We start from the raw sequence: 9,986 nt of genomic DNA, 5'->3' as shown, positions 1-9,986 counted from the left end.
TTATATATATATATATATATATATATATAAGAGGGTGAAAAAGTTGTGTTTTTTTTTGCACTTTGTTCTTGATGTAGATGCTGTCTACTAATGTAATTAACACAATTCTATTCACTGACTATACAGCCCTTCCCCACCTCCCACATCAACAATAAGGTGACGTAATTTCATGGTGCTAATTGTAAAAGAAGTAACAATTTCAAAAGTCGCGAAATCAGTTGTTCAATCAACTTAAACAGTCGCGAAAAGGTTGTTCAATCAACTTAAACAGTCGCGAAAACAGTTGTTCAATCAACTTAAACAGTCGCGAAAACAGTTGTTCAATCAACTTAAACAGTCGCGAAAACAGTTGTTCAATCAACTTAAACAGTCGTGAAAACAGTTGTTCAATCAACTTAAGCAATCGTGAAAACAGTTGTTCAATCAACTTAAACAGTCGTGAAAACAGTTGTTCAATCAACTTAAACAATAGTGAAATCAGTTGTTCAATCAACTTAAACAATAGTGAAATCAGTTGTTCAATCAACTTAAACAATAGTGAAATCAGTTGTTCAATCAACTTAAACAATCGATTTTATCTTGTCTAGATTAGAGCTTCAATATTTCTGATTAACAATTCTTTTAATTGTTAAGACAAAGAAAATTTTCTCAGGATTTTCCAAGGTTTAGGGGTTTCACACGATACTGTGTCTCCTATCTTTATTTAAGCCCCCCCCCCCCAGTGGCACAGCGGTTTGTCTGTGGACTTACAACGCTAGAAACCGGTTTTCGATACCCGTGGTGAGCAGAGCACTGATAGCCCATTGTGTAGTTTTGTGCTTAATTACAAACAAACAAAATTATCTTTATTTAAAAGAGGAATAAAATCGTTGTTTTCTTGTTTACTGGTTTAGGATAACTTTGAATATACACAGAAATTATCATTTTATATTACGCAGAGTTGGCTGTTTTCGTCTAAAATGTATTCATAAAAAATTACTTGTTTCAATCTATTCTTTCAAAAATAAATAAATCTCGGGTTTATTTGAAGAAGTAAAACAAAATAATATATATACATATATTATGCGTTAGTTTTTGTTGTAAAGCACAAAGTTATACAATGGGTTTTCTGTGCTCTGCCCATCGCGGGTATCGAAACCTGAATTGCAGTGTTATAAGCCCCCAGGCATTTTTTATATTTGTATGTTTGTTAAACACAAAGTAGCATGATGAACTATCTGTTCTGTGCTCATCCCAGGTATCGAAACCCGGTTTTTAGCGTTAAAAGCCCTTATACTTATCCCTGAGCCACCGGGGAGCGAGCTTTTATTTGAATTTTGGTAAATGTATTTATGGCAAAGCTATTAAGGCTATCTGGCGCCATCCCTGATTTTGATCTATTGACCGGAGGTAAGACAGCCAGCCAGTGAGTAAGCACCCTACCATCTACCATTCATGCTAAGGGATTGACTATCACTCATATAACGCACGCGCAGCTTAAAGCAGAGATATGTTGTGTGATATCGCAAGGATTCGAACCTGTAAATACAAAGTTCAACCAGTGTCCACATACGTTTGAGCCTAGCTACAACTTCTAAGTTGCTTAATTCGACGTGCACAATCTGTGAACACACGTAGATAAACTTCAAGTTGCTTAATTCTACCGCGCACAATCTGTGAACACACGTACATAAACTTCTACGGTTATAATAGCGTAACTAGTCTACTTTTCGATTTGCACGCTCCAAAGAAATCTGTAATCAATTGAACCAAACATAATATAAGAGTTTGGTTTAACTTTGTTTTACCTTCGTTTTAGGCTTACCCCGCGATTAACAGTTAACGTAATACGTCTTTATTACATTCTTCACATTGCCTTTATTTTTTTTTTGCAATTCAAAGAGTTTTGTTTTATACGTTTAACTTCTTACTTATACTTCTGCGTTGAAAGCATTAAGTTTTTTGTTTTTGCAAATAGGTATCATTGGTGTGTTTGGTCGCCTGTTTTGGATTTAACTACTTGATTGCTTCGAAACTTATATTATCATTCAATTGAAAATGAAGGAAAAGCTTGTTGGTCCGTGATTCTAATTATTTGTTATAAGCGACTCCACTGTTTCTCTCCAAATTGAATTTCATTTTCTTTCTAATTTCGTAAGTAAAATATAATTTACTTCTTTGTTCTTAACCCCCCCCCCAAAAAAAAACAAACAACAACACAACAACACAATAACAACCCTACTAACTTTAAAACATAACTACCTTCTTCACAATAAAAATCCTTTTCTTGATAAAAAAAATATTTCGATCTGCAAACTTGTTCTTAATCAGAATGGAACATTATTAGCAATTTTGTTGCCTCGCCCACCTACGATCCTTTTCAACATTCCTAGCATGTACGAAGCAAAACAACCGAGCGTACACTTTCCATGCTGTTTTTGCAAGGTTTACGCTACACGCTGTTTCTCTGTTAAAGAGATCGTACACCCTGCTGCTCTGAAGGTTTTGGTTTCTTCTTTGTGTTGGTGACTCTGCTTTCATTTTGGACATTCGGTCGAGAAGTGTTGTGTAATTTATATAACAGATGGCGTGTATTTTGGGTAAATCCATCCCTTTCATTCAAGCCGAACCAATGAGATTTTAGTAACTTACGTGATATATTCTTCCAGTTACCGAATATTTTAATTCTTTTAGTTGAAGCGAATAATTTCTACTAAAAACACACACATTATTGACTTTTGCCAAATCTAACATTCTGTAAAATCGTTTCCTTAAACGTAATTTGCTCTTAGTTTTAACTTAGAGAAGAAAAGCAAATACAATTTATAAGTGAGGATACCTTTACAATGGTAATCACGTGCAATGACATCATTTAAACTTAATGCAAGGAATGTGCTTTTTTTTAATTTGCGGTAGGAAGAACGAAAGGGTAATATATGTTTATTTTATATTTTTATGTTAAAACTATAGAAAGAAAAGACGATTAGAAGTCATTAGAAAACTCACGTTTTTCGGTTGTTCCTTTTTGTTAGTCGGTTTTCGAAACATAGGTCACGTCAAACTTTTAATTCGGTAATGGAAGGCTTTTCGAGTCATACAAAAACAAAATATTACATAATAGTCTTGGCCTTTATTTCTTTTTGTTGGATTTATTTAATCTATAAGATACAAGAGAAAAGAAATATTGGGTAGGGAAAGTTAATGAGATTACGTTTTGCTAGTGTAAGTAATATCTTTGTCAGATCTAAAACCTTCTTTTATAGTTTTTGTTCATTTATATGTACATGCAATCATATATATATATACTGAAGTACTCAAACCAAACGTTTTACATGAAGTAACAAAAACATAGTTTGTAAGTTAAACAACTGTGACTGTGACTTATTTGCTATGTAAATATGTTTATGTATGCATGACGACTGAACATGTATAACCAAAGTGAGCGAAAAATATCGGAGTTTTGAAAATCGGATTATTATAAATTCAAGATTTTAAGATACGGGTATTTGAATAATTATGGACAACAAAACATATGACGTTCTAAACTCATGTCTTTTATTTACTTTCACCGTGTCCGTTAAAAGATTGGATTAAATAAACCAAATCTTTCAAACTATTTAAAGTAACTGAAGATCTAAAGCATACAAATTTAAAGGCAGCTATTTCTAGGTTGGTAAACAAAATTCAGGCTTATAGAAGATCCTCCAGTAGTATGAGAATTATCACTATTGTGTGTGTGTGTGTGTGTGTGTGTGTTCGTGGTTCGCTACCCGTAGCAGCAGAAATACGCTTCGCACTTTGGGGCTGTGGGTGCGCTACAAGTGACGGTCAAATCACACAATAATAGCTCAAGATTTGGCGGCGAATGCTGTTAACATGATGCCTTCCTTCTAGTCTATCAAAATTAAGGACGGATATACTCAGATAGCCCTTATGTAGAAATTCTGAAACAAAAAAACAAACAAGATTTCTGGGGCATATGTTTGGGACGGATAGGCTCAGATAGCCCTTATGTAGAGATTCTGAAATAAACAAACATACAAACAACATTTCTGGCATGTGTTTCGTCCCATTTCCCCCTATCTTATTTTAGTGGACGAACAAGAAGATTGTTTTATCTGAAGTTTTTACATAGCAGAATCGGTGGGGAAAATAAGGGTGTATGTATGCATGAAGAGAAAGCAGGAAAAGTTATGTTCTTATACGGCCGCGCTGAATAAAATACTGCATATTTGATCAGTTAAATTAAGCAGCACAGTAATTTCGACTGAAGTTCCTGACTTCGCACGACTTACATTAAGTCATCAGAGAAAGAGATCTGGTCCTTTTTCTCTGTCCGCTCGTTTCTTTCTGGCGTCTTGTCTCCACGACAACTACTGGGGGGCTTACGAGGAAGAAAAAAGCCGTTGACATCTCATTAGAACCAGTAACGACAAGCCCCGCTGTTTGAAGCTGGAGGAAGAATCCTAATATCTCCAATTGATGTCCCCCATCAATCAAGAGAACTGAATAACCTAACCGGTGATGACACCTCGGGTAGGAAGAAAATAGGGGCGAAAACTGCTGCAATTGCTAACCTTGGCGAAATAATGTGGTCGTCTATATCAGCAAAGTCAGCTGTTGCCTAGAAACAGCCAGATGAGCTCAGTGACGGTGATTAATATTGAGCTGCTTGACCGTACGTCAGGACCACCTCCCCACCCCCTTTATCTTTATTATTCTCTGGTTTGACTTACTGCACGATAAAAGGATTTACGAACTGTAATCTATGCAGATGCCTTAAGAGTGCAAAACCTTAATCTAGGTTGCTAATAAGGTTGACGCCAATAGTTTTCTCGGTTTAATCAAGGAAAGCATATTTCGATCTCCTTTTTTATATTACTTTTTTAAATGTTGGAAAGTAATTCGATCAGAAGTTTTACATAGAAGTAAGTATTACAACTTCGGTCACTGAAGATTTTAGTACGACAATTAAAGAGGGAAAAAAACCATGATACAGCTCGTATAACAGAAGAATTGGTTCAAAATGTGGTGAAAAAGGCCGTTTGTGCGCAGACTCCTTGATTTTGATCTGAAAGAACACAAGAGTAATGCAAGATAGTCAACAGTACTTCTGGAGGGTAATGCAAGGTAGTCAACAGTACTTCTGGAGGGTAATGCAAGGTAGTCAACAGTACTTCTGGAGGGTAATGCAAGATAGTCAACAGTACTTCTGGAGGGTAATGCAAGGTAGTCAACAGTACTTCTGAAGGGTAATGCAAGGTAGTCAAAATTACCCATCACCAACCAAGTGTTGTAAGATCCAATAGCGGAATTTGACCGCAACGTTTTTGTGGCAAGGGTTTCCGAACCGCGAATCCTTGAATCAACAGTCTTGAAATGCTCTTACCACTAGACCACACCCAGCTCCTGACGAATTGTTACTAGTTGGGAGAACCGTTATAAAGATAACATCGTGGAATGATTTGCTTTCACTCCAACTACACCGATTTATATATATATATATATATATATATAAAACAGTGCTGTATAATGGGACAAAATAAGTTATGTGTGATTATGATAATCAATTACTGAGAACTTTTGTTCAATTTAACAACAAAAACAACATTATTAATTCAAATATGCAATATATGCTAACTGGTGACTGGTTATATAACTTGAGTGTTCTTATTCTGTGTATATTTCCAGTTAGATATAGCTATATTCTAGATAAGAACGACTATGTAACAATGATTTCCATATATGTACAAAAAATTCAGATGACTACCATTGAATGCACGTGTGGTCAACATTTCAGCCAAACAATCACCGTTACCGCAGTAAGAGAAAACAAAATGACAAATTTCTACCCGACTATGTGTCGTCATCTTCATTTATAATTATGGAGATTTAGGTCATTTGTTGCCTTCAGCAAAATTATTCTAGTAATTACCGTTACTATAAAGTAGTAAAACTACTATGAAGACATGTTGTCTGATCAGGGTGGCTCTCTTTCAGTCAATTAAACCAGAGTTGTGTTATTCCCGTGTACAATGTTTTTTTCGTAACGGAACTGAAAAGCTAATTCAGTTCCATGTGGTGTAAACTAAATACAAAGTTATTTTCAATAAAATAACCATTTTCATAAATCGAATCGTTTTCCTTAAAGTATATTAATTTGTAAACACCGCATATCACTCAAGAAAATACCAAGTAACAAAAGAAAAGTCAAACAATGGTATGGCTTTATGTTTTTTAGGCGTTCTCGAAGTCCTCGGCCTTTTCACGGGCCAAACTAGTAAAAATGAATAGACTGTTTGTTTGTTTTTCAGTTAAACACAAAGCTACACAATGGGCTGCCAGGTGGTTAGGGCGCTCGACTCGCAATCTGAGGGTCGCGGGTTCGAATCCCTGTCACACCAAACATGCTCGCCCTTTCAGCCGTGGGGGCGTTATAATGTGATGGTCAATCCCACTATTCGTTGGTAAAAGAGTAGCTCAAGAGTTGGCGGTGGATGGTGATGACTAGCTGCCTTCCCTCTAGTCTTACACTGCTAAATTAGGGACAGCTAGCGCAGATAGCCCTCGTGTAGCTTTGCGCGAAATTTAAAACAAACAAACACAATGAGCTATCTGTGCTCTGCCCACCACGGGTATCGAAACACGATTTTTAGCATTTTATGTCCGCAGACATACCGCTGTGCCACTGGGGGGTTGAATAGACTGAAAAAACGGAGGATTATATTATTGTTGTGGGTAGAAAGTGACTATTTTAGGTGTGTGACAATAATTATGAATTTATTTGAACAGAACACACAAAAAAAACCAACTTACAATCATCTTTTGATAAACTATCGACTAAAGGTAACAGATGCATCTGATGACAGAACTAATTATTTTATATAGGTATGCTTTGTCTAATAGAATACAACGTACTTTAGTGATAGCACAAAGATAGCCATGATGAATTCCAGACAAAAAGTCGATTACGGGGAAGCGATGGAAAGTAACTTCATCAGATAGTTATCTCTTCCCCCACCCCTTGTCCAACATAAAATCTACTCAGTACAGAGTATAGTATTCAACCAACATGACTCATCGCATTCAAACTGTTTCCAACTTCCGTATTACCCCTCTGGGAATTCCTCCGGTTTTCTCTGGTGATGGACATCTTGAAGAGTCAGTATTTCCAGTGACTGACACTAACACCACAGCTAAAGTCTTAAATACAGGAAGCGCTTACAAAATTAACACTAACTAAAAACACATTATTTTGTTTTTAATGATAACTATTTTCCGTTCTTCATGCGCCAAAAGGAAACGAAATCAAACAGCAATACACGATAAATCATTAACATTTTACCGATACATGTAATTTTCTTTTGACTTTTCTTTTCCCGACACTAGATGTGGCTACAATTTACAGAAGACACAACTTTAAAGGCTATAACCTACCAGCAGAGGGGGGGGGGATTTCTATTCGTAGTCAAAGTAATTTACAGGAAACACACAGATACAGACACAACTAGACAAGATGGTTACTTACAAAAACACACAACTCATATTGCCACACGAGTTTACAGGAAACACACAGATACAGACACAACTAGACAAGATGGTTAGTTACAAAAACATACAACTCATATGCCACACGAGTTTACAGGAAACACACAGATACAGACACAACTAGACAAGATGGTTACTTACAAAAACACACAACTCATATGACACATGAGTTTACAGGAAACACACAGATACTAGTGAATACATTTACTGAAAATCAAACCAGTGTAAAAACGTGCGTCAAAGTCTGGCTAGTTTCAAGATTTGTAATACAGAAGATGTTAAGAAAAAAGAAGAAAACACATCAGAACGGATACTATAAACAGTTGATAAAAGAAAATATAGAGAATATAGACACCAAAAAGAAGCAAGAAGAAAACAACAGACACACAACCACAAACCCCTCTGCAAAAAGTCTCCGTGAAGAAATACAAGAGATATGTTAACAGCATAAAGACAGAACCAGTATCCAATAACCACCACATAATACGATCGCAGTTAGTACTTATCTAACTACCTAAAGGATCAATGAAGAACAATGATATCATTTACAACATTCCAGACTCCAATACACCAGAGAAACAAAAAGACCAACAGACTCCAATGCACCAGAGAAACAAAAAGACCAACAGACTCCAATGCACCAGAGTAACAGAAAGACCAACAGACTCCAATGCACCAGAGAAACAACAAGACCAACAGACTCCAATACACCAGAGAAACAAAAAGACCAACAGACTCCAATGCACCAGAGAAACAAAAAGACCAACAGACTCCAATGCACCAGAGTAACAAAAAGACCAACAGATTCTAATGCACCAGAGAAACAGAAAGACCAACAAAAGTTATAATTCAGGGCCTTAATAAGTATAAAATATTTCATATGTTATATCGATCTATCTGCAATACACATTATACAAGAAAAAAAAAGAAGAAAATGGAAAAAAAAATACCTTTACATCCACTTAACTGATACCATACTCAGTAAACCTAGCATAGAAGTTACAGGCAAAACCTGGATATCTCTCTTGAAAGCGTTCAATTAGTTGATTCAAGTCCTAATAGGAGAGTTTCCAGATGAGTGAACAGCACACCAACCTTTCTATCAAGAAGTTCCCGGATCGAATCTACGCCACTAGCATACAAACAAAACATAGCCCTTCTCGAGATTTAGTCATTGAAATCTAGTAATAAACAAGTCACTCATTAACAACTGTTGGTTGAATTTCGCGCAAAGATACTCGAGGGCTATCTGCGCTAGCCGTCTCTAATTTTGAAGTGATAGATTATAGGAAAGGTAGCTAATAAACACTAGCCTCCGCCAACTCTTGGACTGCTCTTTACCAATGAACAGTGGATTGACTGTCACATTATAAAGCCACCACAGCTGAAGGGGCAAGTGTCTTCTGTAACGGGATTGAAACTTGTAGTTAGAATGATATCTGGAGTTGTTCCATTTTTGGAGACGTCCACCACGAAGCAGTTTGTGCAGAAATAAAGTGAAATTAGTCAAATAGATAATATCCAGGTATCAATATGGTCATAATCTACTAATGGTGACAAGAAATTTTGATTTAACACCATTGCCAATGCTACTTAAACTCGCGAAAAGGTTGTTTTGTCTTCGGATAATCGCGCGAAGCTATACATGACAGCTGTATGCTCTAGCCATCCTAATTTTGAACTTAGACTAAAAAGAAGGCAACTAATCAACAGCACTTACCGCCAATAGCCTGGGCTACTTTTGTCTGACGAATAGTGGGATTTGAAAGTCACCCTCAAAACGAACCTACGACCTCAAGGTGCGGAGTGGGACTGTTTTTGCGACAATTCTGTTCTGTTTTAGCCAGACAGATCTGGAATTTAAACATAGCCTGGATTGTGATCCATTATATACATTAGTCTTATTACCTCGATTTTGGTAAGTATCGTCACGTGTTGTGATCCTGCCCAGATCTCTTGTTAATCCATGTTTTGAGGATCCCCACCCAATAAATACATTCGGGAGGTAGTACTTTTGTATATGTGCTGCAGCTAATATAAGTAAGTCCCCCCCCCCTCCTCCAGAGTGGTTGGGAACCCTTGATTTAAATTACAACAATGACAAGAATTACCAGAAAAAATAAGTCAATTACTAGAAACACATGAAGCATACTTGTAGTGATGATCACTACATGAATTATTTAAGTAGGACCTTATGGTAAACGTTATATGACAGTGCTTGAAGTTTGTGTTTTCATAATTAAGCCCTTAGGTTTATATTGCCTTGATGTAGTATAAATTGGAACATTGAATTAAATAAACAATATCGTGATAATACATATGTGAACATAAGAAACAGTTTTTTACCGGTCAAGATTTGTTTGTTTTGTGTACTTGTGCAAAACTACACAAGAGCTACTTGTTCTAGCCGTTCCTAATTTTTGAGTGATAGACTAGAGAAAAAGTAGCTAGTCAACAAC

General features: G+C 36.3%; 1 pseudogene; it reads right to left on the bottom strand.

Moving 5' to 3' along the window:
- LOC106462677 overlaps nt 1–3,077 on the bottom strand; it is a 63,676-nt pseudogene extending 60,599 nt beyond the window's left edge.
- Nucleotides 3,078–9,986: the final 6,909 nt, after the last annotated feature.

This window comes from Limulus polyphemus, unplaced genomic scaffold (genome assembly GCF_000517525.1).
Source record: "Limulus polyphemus unplaced genomic scaffold, Limulus_polyphemus-2.1.2 Scaffold1223, whole genome shotgun sequence".
Classification (NCBI taxonomy): domain Eukaryota; kingdom Metazoa; phylum Arthropoda; class Merostomata; order Xiphosura; family Limulidae; genus Limulus; species Limulus polyphemus.
Note: the sequence above shows the minus strand (reverse complement) of the source record. Positions and strands in the feature narration are given on the sequence as shown.